Raw genomic sequence first — 13,190 nt, forward strand, 5'->3', positions numbered from 1 at the left:
GTCCCTAACAGTGCTCAACATGTCCCTAACAGTGCTTAACATATCCCTAACAGTACTTAACATGTCCCTAACAGTACTTAACATGTCCCTAACAGTACTTGACATGTCCCTAACAGTACTTAACATGTCCCTAACAGTGCTTAACATATCCCTAACAGTACTTAACAGGTCCCTAACAGTACATAACATGTCCCTAACAGTACTTAACATGTCCCTAACAGTGCTTAACATGTCCCTAACAGTACTTAACATGTCCCTAACAGTGCTTAACATATCCCTAACAGTACATAACAGGTCCCTAACAGTATTTAACATGTCCCTAACAGTAGTTAACAGGTACCTAACATACCTGTCCCTAACAGTAGTTAACATGTCCCTAACAGTAGTTAACAGGTACCTAACATACCTGTCCCTAACAGTAGTTAACATGTCCCTAACAGTAGTTAACATGTCCCTAACAGTAGTTAACAGGTACCTAACATACCTGTCCCTAACAGTAGTTAACATGTCCCTAACAGTAGTTAACATGTGCCTAACAGTAGTTAACATGTGCCTAACAGTAGTTACCAGTAGTTAACAGGTACCTAACAGTACCTGACAGGACAGTACTGAACATGTCCCTAAAAGTAGTTAATATGGCCCTAACAGTACCTGACAGGACAGTTCTTAACATGTCCCTAACAGTATAAAATCAAATGTATTTATATAGCCCTTTGTACATCAGCTGATATCTCAAAGTGCTGTACAGAAATCCAGCCTAAAACCCCAAACAGCAAGCAATGCAGGTGTAGAAGCACGGTGGCTAGGAAAAACTCCCTAGAAAGGCCAAAACCTAGGAAGAAACCTAGAGAGGAACCAGACTATGTGGGGTGGCCAGTCCTCTTCTGGCTGTGCCGGGTGGAGATTATAACAGAACATGGCCAAGATGTTCAAATGTTCATAAATGACCAGCATGGTCCAATAATAATAAGGCAGAACAGTTGAAACTGGAGCAGCAGCACGGCCAGGTGGACTGGGGACAGCAAGGAGTCATCATGTCAGGTAGTCCTGAGGCATGGTCCTAGGGCTCAGGTCCTCCGAGAGAGAGAGAGAGAGAAAGAAAGAGAGAATTAGAGAGAGCACACTTAAATTCACACAGGACAACGAATAGGACAGGAGAAGTACTCCAGATATAACAAACTGACCCTAGCCCCCCGACACATAAACTACTGCAGCATAAATACTGGAGGCTGAGACAGGAGGGGTCAGGAGACACTGTGGCCCCATCCGAGGACACCCCCGGACAGGGCCAAACAGGAAGCATATAACCCCACCCACTTTGCCAAAGCACAGCCCCCACACTACTAGAGGGATATACCAGTAGTTAACAGGTACCTGACAGGACAGTACATAACATGTCCCTAACAGTACTTAACATGTTTGGGTCAGTAGAGGTTAACATGTCAGTCCCCTGTTGGAGCAGCTCAGTATTGGGTCAGTAGGGGTTGTAGCAGCTCAGTATTGGGTCAGTAGGGGTTGTAGCAGCTCAGTGTTGGGTCAGTAGGGGTTGTAGCAGCTCAGTGTTGGGTCAGTAAGGGTTGTAGCAGCTCAGTGTTGGGTCAGTAGGGGTTGTAGCAGCTCAGTGTTGGGTCAGTAGAGGTTGTAACAGCTCAGTGTTAGGTCAGTAGGGGTTGTAGCAGCTCAGTGTTGGGTCAGTAGGGGTTGTAGCAGCTCAGTGTTGGGTCAGTAGAGGTTAACATGTCAGTCCCCTGTTGTAGCAGCTCAGTGTTGGGTCAGTAGGGGTTGTAGCAGCTCAGTGTTGTGTCAGTAGGGGTTGTAACAGCTCAGTGTTGGATCAGTAGGGGTTAACATGTCAGTCCCCTGTTGTAGCAGCTCAGTGTTGGGTCAGTAGGGGTTGTAGCAGCTCAGTGTTGGGTCAGTAGGGGTTGTAGCAGCTCAGTGTTGGGTCAGTAGGGGTTGTAGCAGCACAGTGTTGGGTCAGTAGGGGTTAACATGTCAGTCCCCTGTTGTAGCAGCTCAGTGTTGGGTCAGTAGAGGTTGTAGCAGCTCAGTGTTGGGTCAGTAGAGGTTGTAGCAGCTCAGTGTTGGGTCAGTAGGGGTTGTAACAGCTCAGTGTTAGGTCAGTAGGGGTTGTAGCAGCTCAGTGTTGGGTCAGTAGGGGTTGTAAGCAGCTCAGTGTTGGGTCAGTAGAGGTTAACATGTCAGTCCCCTGTTGTAGCAGCTCCGTGTTGGGTCAGTAGGGGTTGTAGCAGCTCAGTGTTGTGTCAGTAGGAGTTGTAGCAGCTCAGTGTTGGGTCAGTAGGGGTTGTAGCAGCTCAGTGTTGGGTCAGTAGAGGATAACATGTCAGTCCCCTGTTGTAGCAGCTCAGTGTTGGGTCAGTAGGGGTTGTAGCAGCTCAGTGTTTGGTCAGTAGGGGTTGTAGCAGCTCAGTGTTGGGTCAGTAGGGGTTAACATGTCAGTCCCCTGTTGTAGCAGCTCAGTGTTGGGTCAGTAGAGTTTGTAGCAGCTCAGTGTTGGGTCAGTAGAGTTTGTAGCAGCTCAGTGTTGGCTCAGTAGAGGTTAACATGTCAGTCCCCTGTTGTAGCTGCTCAGTGTTGGGTCAGTAGAGGATAACATGTCAGTCCCCTGTTGTAGCAGCTCAGTGTTGGGTCAGTAGGGGTTGTAGCAGCTCAGTGTTTGGTCAGTAGGGGTTGTAGCAGCTCAGTGTTGGGTCAGTAGGGGTTAACATGTCAGTCCCCTGTTGTAGCAGCTCAGTGTTGGGTCAGTAGAGGTTGTAGCAGCTCAGTGTTGGGTCAGTAGAGTTTGTAGCAGCTCAGTGTTGGGTCAGTAGAGTTTGTAGCAGCTCAGTGTTGGCTCAGTAGAGGTTAACATGTCAGTCCCCTGTTGTAGCAGCTCAGTGTTGGGTCAGTAGGGGTTGTAGCAGCTCAGTGTTGGGTCAGTAGAGGATAACATGTCAGTCCCCTGTTGTAGCAGCTCAGTGTTGGGTCAGTAGGGGTTGTAGCAGCTCAGTGTTTGGTCAGTAGGGGTTGTAGCAGCTCAGTGTTGGGTCAGTAGGGGTTAACATGTCAGTCCCCTGTTGTAGCAGCTCAGTGTTGGGTCAGTAGAGGTTGTAGCAGCTCAGTGTTGGGTCAGTAGTGTTTGTAGCAGCTCAGTGTTGGGTCAGTAGAGTTTGTAGCAGCTCAGTGTTGGCTCAGTAGAGGTTAACATGTCAGTCCCCTGTTGTAGCTGCTCAGTGTTGGGTCAGTAGAGGATAACATGTCAGTCCCCTGTTGTAGCAGCTCAGTGTTGGGTCAGTAGGGGTTGTAGCAGCTCAGTGTTTGGTCAGTAGGGGTTGTAGCAGCTCAGTGTTGGGTCAGTAGGGGTTAACATGTCAGTCCCCTGTTGTAGCAGCTCAGTGTTGGGTCAGTAGAGGTTGTAGCAGCTCAGTGTTGGGTCAGTAGAGTTTGTAGCAGCTCAGTGTTGGGTCAGTAGAGTTTGTAGCAGCTCAGTGTTGGCTCAGTAGAGGTTAACATGTCAGTCCCCTGTTGTAGCAGCTCAGTGTTGGGTCAGTAGGGGTTGTAGCAGCTCAGTGTTGGGTCAGTAGGGGTTGTAACAGCTCAGTGTTGGGTCAGTAGGGGTTGTAGCAGCTCAGTGTTGGGTCAGTAGGGGTTGTAGCAGCTCAGTGTTGGGTCAGTAGGGGTTGTAGCAGCTCAGTGTTGGGTCAGTAGGGGTTGTAGCAGCTCAGTGTTGGGTCAGTAGGGGTTGTAGCAGCTCAGTGTTGGGTCAGTAGAGGTTAACATGTCAGTCCCCTGTTGTAGCAGCTCAGTGTTGGGTCAGTAGGGGTTGTAGCAGCTCAGTGTTGGTTCAGTAGGGGTTTTAGCAGCTCAGTGTTGGGTCAGTAGGGGTTAACATGTCAGTCCCCTGTTGAAGCAGCTCAGTGTTGGGTCAGTAGGGGTTGTAGCAGCTCAGTGTTGGGTCAGTAGAGGTTGTAGAAGCTCAGTGTTGGGTCAGTAGAGTTTGTAGCAGCTCATTGTTGGGTTGTAGCAGCTCAGTGTTGGGTCAGTAGAGGTTGTAGCAGCTCAGTGTTGGGTTGTAGCAGCTCAGTGTTGGGTCAGTAGAGGTTGTAGCAGCTCAGTGTTGGGTCAGTAGAGTTTGTAGCAGCTCAGTGTTGGGTTGTAGCAGCTCAGTGTTGGGTCAGTAGAGGTTGTAGCAGCTCAGTGTTGGGTCAGTAGGGGTTGTAGCAGCTCAGTGTTTGGTCAGTAGGGGTTGTAGCAGCTCAGTGTTGGGTCAGTAGGGGTTAACATGTCAGTCCCCTGTTGTAGCAGCTCAGTGTTGGGTCAGTAGAGGTTGTAGCAGCTCAGTGTTGGGTCAGTAGAGTTTGTAGCAGCTCAGTGTTGGGTCAGTAGAGGTTGTAGCAGCTCAGTGTTGGGTCAGTAGAGTTTGTAGCAGCTCAGTGTTGGGTCAGTAGAGTTTGTAGCAGCTCGGTGTTGGCTCAGTAGAGGTTAACATGTCAGTCCCCTGTTGTAGCTGCTCAGTGTTGGGTCAGTAGAGGATAACATGTCAGTCCCCTGTTGTAGCAGCTCAGTGTTGGGTCAGTAGGGGTTGTAGCAGCTCAGTGTTTGGTCAGTAGGGGTTGTAGCAGCTCAGTGTTGGGTCAGTAGGGGTTAACATGTCAGTCCCCTGTTGTAGCAGCTCAGTGTTGGGTCAGTAGAGGTTGTAGCAGCTCAGTGTTGGGTCAGTAGAGTTTGTAGCAGCTCAGTGTTGGGTCAGTAGAGTTTGTAGCAGCTCAGTGTTGGCTCAGTAGAGGTTAACATGTCAGTCCCCTGTTGTAGCAGCTCAGTGTTGGGTCAGTAGGGGTTGTAGCAGCTCAGTGTTGGGTCAGTAGGGGTTGTAACAGCTCAGTGTTGGGTCAGTAGGGGTTGTAGCAGCTCAGTGTTGGGTCAGTAGGGGTTGTAGCAGCTCAGTGTTGGGTCAGTAGGGGTTGTAGCAGCTCAGTGTTGGGTCAGTAGAGGTTAACATGTCAGTCCCCTGTTGTAGCAGCTCAGTGTTGGGTCAGTAGGGGTTGTAGCAGCTCAGTGTTGGTTCAGTAGGGGTTTTAGCAGCTCAGTGTTGGGTCAGTAGGGGTTAACATGTCAGTCCCCTGTTGAAGCAGCTCAGTGTTGGGTCAGTAGGGGTTGTAGCAGCTCAGTGTTGGGTCAGTAGAGGTTGTAGAAGCTCAGTGTTGGGTCAGTAGAGTTTGTAGCAGCTCAGTGTTGGGTTGTAGCAGCTCAGTGTTGGGTCAGTAGAGGTTGTAGCAGCTCAGTGTTGGGTTGTAGCAGCTCAGTGTTGGGTCAGTAGAGGTTGTAGCAGCTCAGTGTTGGGTCAGTAGAGTTTGTAGCAGCTCAGTGTTGGGTTGTAGCAGCTCAGTGTTGGGTCAGTAGAGGTTGTAGCAGCTCAGTGTTGGGTCAGTAGGGGTTGTAGCAGCTCAGTGTTTGGTCAGTAGGGGTTGTAGCAGCTCAGTGTTGGGTCAGTAGGGGTTAACATGTCAGTCCCCTGTTGTAGCAGCTCAGTGTTGGGTCAGTAGAGGTTGTAGCAGCTCAGTGTTGGGTCAGTAGAGTTTGTAGCAGCTCAGTGTTGGGTCAGTAGAGTTTGTAGCAGCTCAGTGTTGGGTCAGTAGAGGTTAACATGTCAGTCCCCTGTTTGTAGCAGCTCAGTGTTGGGTCAGTAGGGGTTGTAGCAGCTCAGTGTTGGGTCAGTAGGGGTTGTAACAGCTCAGTGTTGGGTCAGTAGGGGTTGTAGCAGCTCAGTGTTGGGTCAGTAGGGGTTGTAGCAGCTCAGTGTTGGGTCAGTAGGGGTTGTAGCAGCTCAGTGTTGGGTCAGTAGAGTTTGTAGAAGCTCAGTGTTGGGTCAGTAGAGTTTGTAGCAGCTCAGTGTTGGGTCAGTAGAGTTTGTAGCAGCTCAGTGTTGGGTTGTAGCAGCTCAGTGTTGGGTCAGTAGAGGTTGTAGCAGCTCAGTGTTGGGCCAGTAGAGTTTGTAGCAGCTCAGTGTTGGGTTGTAGCAGCTCAGTGTTGGGTCAGTAGAGGTTGTAGCAGCTCAGTGTTGGGTCAGTAGGGGTTGTAGCAGCTCAGTGTTTGGTCAGTAGGGGTTGTAGCAGCTCAGTGTTGGGTCAGTAGGGGTTAACATGTCAGTCCCCTGTTGTAGCAGCTCAGTGTTGGGTCAGTAGAGGTTGTAGCAGCTCAGTGTTGGGTCAGTAGAGGTTGTAGCAGCTCAGTGTTGTGTCAGTAGAGGTTGTAGCAGCTCAGTGTTGGGTCAGTAGAGGTTGTAGCAGCTCAGTGTTGGGTCAGTAGGGGTTGTAGCAGCTCAGTGTTGGGTCAGTAGAGTTTGTAGCAGCTCAGTGTTGGGTCAGTAGAGGTTGTAGCAGGCTCAGTGTTTGGTCAGTAGAGGTTAACATGTCAGTCCCCTGTTGTAGCAGCTCAGTGTTGGGTCAGTAGGGGTTGTAGCAGCTCAGTGATGGGTCAGTAGGGGTTGTAACAGCTCAGTGTTGGGTCAGTAGGGGTTGTAGCAGCTCAGTGTTGGGTCAGTAGGGGTTGTAGCAGCTCAGTGTTGGGTCAGTAGGGGTTGTAGCAGCTCAGTGTTGGGTCAGTAGAGGTTAACATGTCAGTCCCCTGTTGTAGCAGCTCAGTGTTGGGTCAGTAGGGGTTTTAGCAGCTCAGTGTTGGGTCAGTAGGGGTTAACATGTCCGTCCCCTGTTGAAGCAGCTCAGTGTTGGGTCAGTAGAGGTTGTAGAAGCTCAGTGTTGGGTCAGTAGAGTTTGTAGCAGCTCAGTGTTGGGTTGTAGCAGCTCAGTGTTGGGTCAGTAGAGGTTGTAGCAGCTCAGTGTTGGGTCAGTAGGGGTTGTAACAGCTCAGTGTTGGGTCAGTAGGGGTTAACATGTCAGTCCCCTGTTGTAGCAGCTCAGTGTTGGGTCAGTAGGGGTTGTAACAGCTCAGTGTTGGGTCAGTAGAGGTTAACATGTCAGCCCCCTGTTGTAGCAGCTCAGTGTTGGGCCAGTAGAGGTTGTAGCAGCTCAGTGTTGGGTCAGTAGGGGTTGTAGCAGCTCAGTGTTGGGTCAGTAGAGGTTAACATGTCAGTCCCGTTGTAGCAGCTCAGTGTTGGGTCAGTAGGGGTTGTAGCAGCTCAGTGTTGGGTCAGTAGGGGTTGTAGCAGCTCAGTGTTGGGTCAGTAGGGGTTGTAGCAGCACAGTGTTGGGTCAGTAGGGGTTAACATGTCAGTCCCCTGTTGTAGCAGCTCAGTGTTGGGTCAGTAGAGGTTGTAGCAGCTCAGTGTTGGGTCAGTAGAGGTTGTAGCAGCTCAGTGTTGGGTCAGTAGGGGTTGTAGCAGATCAGTGTTGGGTCAGTAGAGGTTGTAGCAGCTCAGTGTTGGGTCAGTAGGGGTTGTAACAGCTCAGTGTTGGGTCAGTAGAGGTTAACATGTCAGTCCCCTGTTGTAGCAGCTCAGTGTTGGGTCAGTAGGGGTTGTAACAGCTCAGTGTTGGGTCAGTAGAGGTTAACATGTCAGTCCCCTGTTGTAGCAGCTCAGTGTTGGGTCAGTAGGGGTTGTAGCAGCTCAGTGTTGGGTCAGTAGGGGTTGTAACAGCTCAGTGTTGGGTCAGTAGAGGTTAACATGTCAGTCCCCTGTTGTAGCAGCTCAGTGTTAGGTCAGTAGGGGTTGTAACAGCTCAGTGTTGGGTCAGTAGGGGTTGTAGCAGCTCAGTGTTGGGTCAGTAGGGGTTGTAACAGCTCAGTGTTGGGTCAGTAGAGGTTAACATGTCAGCCCCCTGTTGTAGCAGCTCAGTGTTGGGCCAGTAGAGGTTGTAGCAGCTCAGTGTTGGGTCAGTAGGGGTTGTAGCAGCTCAGTGTTGGGTCAGTAGAGGTTAACATGTCAGTCCCGTTGTAGCAGCTCAGTGTTGGGTCAGTAGGGGTTGTAGCAGCTCAGTGTTGGGTCAGTAGGGGTTGTAGCAGCTCAGTGTTGGGTCAGTAGGGGTTAACATGTCAGTCCCCTGTTGTAGCAGCTCAGTGTTGAGTCAGTAGAGGTTGTAGCAGCTCAGTGTTTGGTCAGTAGAGGTTGTAGCAGCTCAGTGTTGGGTCAGTAGGGGTTGTAACAGCTCAGTGTTGGGTCAGTAGAGGTTAACATGTCAGTCCCCTGTTGTAGCAGCTCAGTGTTGGGTCAGTAGGGGTTGTAGCAGCTCAGTGTTGGGTCAGTAGGGGTTGTAACAGCTCAGTGTTGGGTCAGTAGAGGTTAACATGTCAGTCCCCTGTTGTAGCAGCTCAGTGTTAGGTCAGTAGGGGTTGTAGCAGCTCAGTGTTGGGTCAGTAGAAGTTGTAGCAGCACAGTGTTGGGTCAGTAGGGGTTAACATGTCAGTCCCCTGTTGTAGCAGCTCAGTGTTGGGTCAGTAGAGGTTGTAGCAGCTCAGTGTTGGGTCAGTAGAAGTTGTAGCAGCTCAGTGTTGGGTCAGTAGGGGTTGTAGCAGATCAGTGTTGGGTCAGTAGAGGTTGTAGCAGCTCAGTGTTGGGTCAGTAGGGGTTGTAACAGCTCAGTGTTGGGTCAGTAGAGGTTAACATGTCAGTCCCCTGTTGTAGCAGCTCAGTGTTGGGTCAGTAGGGGTTGTAACAGCTCAGTGTTGGGTCAGTAGAGGTTAACATGTCAGTCCCCTGTTGTAGCAGCTCAGTGTTGGGTCAGTAGGGGTTGTAGCAGCTCAGTGTTGGGTCAGTAGGGGTTGTAACAGCTCAGTGTTGGGTCAGTAGAGGTTAACATGTCAGTCCCCTGTTGTAGCAGCTCAGTGTTAGGTCAGTAGGGGTTGTAACAGCTCAGTGTTGGGTCAGTAGGGGTTGTAGCAGCTCAGTGTTGGGTCAGTAGGGGTTTGTAACAGCTCAGTGTTGGGTCAGTAGAGGTTAACATGTCAGCCCCCTGTTGTAGCAGCTCAGTGTTGGGCCAGTAGAGGTTGTAGCAGCTCAGTGTTGGGTCAGTAGGGGTTGTAGCAGCTCAGTGTTGGGTCAGTAGAGGTTAACATGTCAGTCCCGTTGTAGCAGCTCAGTGTTGGGTCAGTAGGGGTTGTAGCAGCTCAGTGTTGGGTCAGTAGGGGTTGTAGCAGCTCAGTGTTGGGTCAGTAGGGGTTAACATGTCAGTCCCCTGTTGTAGCAGCTCAGTGTTGGGTCAGTAGAGGTTGTAGCAGCTCAGTGTTTGGTCAGTAGAGGTTGTAGCAGCTCAGTGTTGGGTCAGTAGGGGTTGTAACAGCTCAGTGTTGGGTCAGTAGAGGTTAACATGTCAGTCCCCTGTTGTAGCAGCTCAGTGTTGGGTCAGTAGGGGTTGTAGCAGCTCAGTGTTGGGTCAGTAGGGGTTGTAACAGCTCAGTGTTGGGTCAGTAGAGGTTAACATGTCAGTCCCCTGTTGTAGCAGCTCAGTGTTAGGTCAGTAGGGGTTGTAACAGCTCAGTGTTGGGTCAGTAGGGGTTGTAGCAGCTCAGTGTTGGGTCAGTAGGGGTTGTAACAGCTCAGTGTTGGGTCAGTAAGGGTTGTAGCAGCTCAGTTCTGGGTCAGTAGAGGTTAACATGTCAGTCCCCTGTTGTAGCAGCTCAGTGTTGGGTCAGTAGGGGTTGTAGCAGCTCAGTGTTGGGTCAGTAGGGGTTGTAACAGCTCAGTGTTGGGTCAGTAGGGGTTGTAGCAGCTCAGTGTTGGGTCAGTAGGGGTTGTAGCAGCTCAGTGTTGGGTCAGTAGAGGTTGTAGCAGCTCAGTGTTGGGTCAGTACAGGTTGTAACAGCTCAGTGTTGGGTCAGTAGGGGTTGTAGCAGCTCAGTGTTGGGTCAGTATGGGTTGTAGCAGCTCAGTGTTGGGTCAGTAGAGGTTGTAGCAGCTCAGTGTTGGGTCAGTTGAGGTTAACATGTCAGTCCCCCTGTTGTAGCAGCTCAGTGTTGGGTCAGTAGAGGTTGTAGCAGCTCAATGTTGGGTCAGTAGAGGTTGTAGCAGCTCAGTGTTGGGTCAGTAGGGGTTGTAGCAGCTCAGTGTTGGGTCAGTAGGGGTTGTAGCAGCTCAGTGTTGGGTCAGTAGAGGTTAACATGTCAGTCCCGTTGTAGCAGCTCAGTGTTGGGTCAGTAGGGGTTGTAGCAGCTCAGTGTTGGGTCAGTAGGGGTTGTAGCAGCTCAGTGTTGGGTCAGTAGGGGTTGTAGCAGCACAGTGTTGGGTCAGTAGGGGTTAACATGTCAGTCCCCTGTTGTAGCAGCTCAGTGTTGGGTCAGTAGAGGTTGTAGCAGCTCAGTGTTGGGTCAGTAGAAGTTGTAGCAGCTCAGTGTTGGGTCAGTAGGGGTTGTAGCAGATCAGTGTTGGGTCAGTAGAGGTTGTAGCAGCTCAGTGTTGGGTCAGTAGGGGTTGTAACAGCTCAGTGTTGGGTCAGTAGAGGTTAACATGTCAGTCCCCTGTTGTAGCAGCTCAGTGTTGGGTCAGTAGGGGTTGTAACAGCTCAGTGTTGGGTCAGTAGGGGTTGTAACAGCTCAGTGTTGGGTCAGTAGAGGTTAACATGTCAGTCCCCTGTTGTAGCAGCTCAGTGTTGGGTCAGTAGGGGTTGTAGCAGCTCAGTGTTGGGTCAGTAGGGGTTGTAACAGCTCAGTGTTGGGTCAGTAGAGGTTAACATGTCAGTCCCCTGTTGTAGCAGCTCAGTGTTAGGTCAGTAGGGGTTGTAACAGCTCAGTGTTGGGTCAGTAGGGGTTGTAGCAGCTCAGTGTTGGGTCAGTAGGGGTTGTAACAGCTCAGTGTTGGGTCAGTAGAGGTTAACATGTCAGCCCCCTGTTGTAGCAGCTCAGTGTTGGGCCAGTAGAGGTTGTAGAAGCTCAGTGTTGGGTCAGTAGGGGTTGTAGCAGCTCAGTGTTGGGTCAGTAGAGGTTAACATGTCAGTCCCGTTGTAGCAGCTCAGTGTTGGGTCAGTAGGGGTTGTAGCAGCTCAGTGTTGGGTCAGTAGGGGTTGTAGCAGCTCAGTGTTGGGTCAGTAGGCGTTAACATGTAAGTCCCCTGTTGTAGCAGCTCAGTGTTGGGTCAGTAGAGGTTGTAGCAGCTCAGTGTTTGGTCAGTAGAGGTTGTAGCAGCTCAGTGTTGGGTCAGTAGGGGTTGTAACAGCTCAGTGTTGGGTCAGTAGAGGTTAACATGTCAGTCCCCTGTTGTAGCAGCTCAGTGTTGGGTCAGTAGGGGTTGTAGCAGCTCAGTGTTGGGTCAGTAGGGGTTGTAACAGCTCAGTGTTGGGTCAGTAGAGGTTAACTTGCCAGTCCCCTGTTGTAGCAGCTCAGTGTTAGGTCAGTAGGGGTTGTAACAGCTCAGTGTTGGGTCAGTAGGGGTTGTAGCAGCTCAGTGTTGGGTCAGTAGGGGTTGTAACAGCTCAGTGTTGGGTCAGTAGGGGTTGTAGCAGCTCAGTGTTGGGTCAGTAGGGGTTGTAGCAGCTCAGTGTTGGGTCAGTAGAGGTTGTAGCAGCTCAGTGTTGGGTCAGTTGAGGTTAACATGCCAGTCCCCCTGTTGTAGCAGCTCAGTGTTGGGTCAGTAGAGGTTGTAGCAGCTCAGTTTTGGGTCAGTACAGGTTGTAACAGCTCAGTGTTGGGTCAGTAGGGGTTGTAGCAGCTCAGTTTGGGTCAGTATGGGTTGTAGCAGCTCAGTGTTGGGTCAGTAGAGGTTGTAGCAGCTCAGTGTTGGGTCAGTTGAGGTTAACATGTCAGTCCCCCTGTTGTATCAGCTCAGTGTTGGGTCAGTAGAGGTTGTAGCAGCTCAATGTTGGGTCAGTAGAGGTTGTAGCAGCTCAGTGTTGGGTCAGTAGGGGTTGTAGCAGCTCAGTGTTGGGTCAGTAGGGGTTGTAGCAGCTCAGTGTTGGGTCAGTAGAGGTTAACATGTCAGTCCCCTGTTGTAGCAGCTCAGTGTTGGGTCAGTAGAGGTTAACATGTCAGTCCCCTGTTGTAGCAGCTCAGTGTTGGGTCAGTAGAGGTTGTAGCAGCTCAGTGTTGGGCCAGTAGAGGTTAACATGTCAGTCCCCTGTTGTAGCAGCTCAGTGTTGGGTCAGTAGAGGTTGTAGCAGCTCAGTGTTGGGTCAGTAGGGGTTGTAGCAGCACAGTGTTGGGTCAGTAGGGGTTAACATGTCAGTCCCCTGTTGTAGCAGCTCAGTGTTGGGTCAGTAGAGGTTGTAGCAGCTCAGTGTTGGGTCAGTAGAGGTTGTAGCAGCTCAGTGTTGGGTCAGTAGGGGTTGTAACAGCTCAGTGTTAGGTCAGTAGGGGTTGTAGTAGCTCAGTGTTGGGTCAGTAGGGGTTGTAGCAGCTCAGTGTTGGGTCAGTAGAGGTTAACATGTCAGTCCCCTGTTGTAGCAGCTCAGTGTTGGGTCAGTAGGGGTTGTAGCAGCTCAGTGTTGTGTCAGTAGGAGTTGTAGCAGCTCAGTGTTGGGTCAGTAGGGGTTGTAGCAGCTCAGTGTTGGGTCAGTAGAGGATAACATGTCAGTCCCCTGTTGTAGCAGCTCAGTGTTGGGTCAGTAGGGGTTTTAGCAGCTCAGTGTTTGGTCAGTAGGGGTTGTAGCAGCTCAGTGTTGGGTCAGTAGGGGTTAACATGTCAGTCCACTGTTGTAGCAGCTCAGTGTTGGGTCAGTAGAGGTTGTAGCAGCTCAGTGTTGGGTCAGTAGAGTTTGTAGCAGCTCAGTGTTGGGTCAGTAGAGTTTGTAGCAGCTCAGTGTTGGCTCAGTAGAGGTTAACATGTCAGTCCCCTGTTGTAGCAGCTCAGTGTTGGGTCAGTAGGGGTTGTAGCAGCTCAGTGTTGGGTCAGTAGGGGTTGTAGCAGCTCAGTGTTGGGTCAGTAGGGGTTGTAGCAGCTCAGTGTTGGGTCAGTAGAGGTTAACATGTCAGTCCCCTGTTGTAGCAGCTCAGTGTTGGGTCAGTAGGGGTTGTAGCAGCTCAGTGTTGGTTCAGTAGGGGTTTTAGCAGCTCAGTGTTGGGTCAGTAGGGGTTAACATGTCAGTCTCCTGTTGAAGCAGCTCAGTGTTGGGTCAGTAGAGGTTGTAGAAGCTCAGTGTTGGGTCAGTAGAGTTTGTAGCAGCTCAGTGTTGGGTTGTAGCAGCTCAGTGTTGGGTCAGTAGAGGTTGTAGCAGCTCAGTGTTGGGTCAGTAGAGTTTGTAGCAGCTCAGTGTTGGGTTGTAGCAGCTCAGTGTTGGGTCAGTAGAGGTTGTAGCAGCTCAGTGTTGGGT

This window comes from Oncorhynchus kisutch, linkage group LG6, assembly GCF_002021735.2.
Source record: "Oncorhynchus kisutch isolate 150728-3 linkage group LG6, Okis_V2, whole genome shotgun sequence".
In the NCBI taxonomy this organism is placed as follows: Eukaryota; Metazoa; Chordata; class Actinopteri; order Salmoniformes; family Salmonidae; genus Oncorhynchus; species Oncorhynchus kisutch.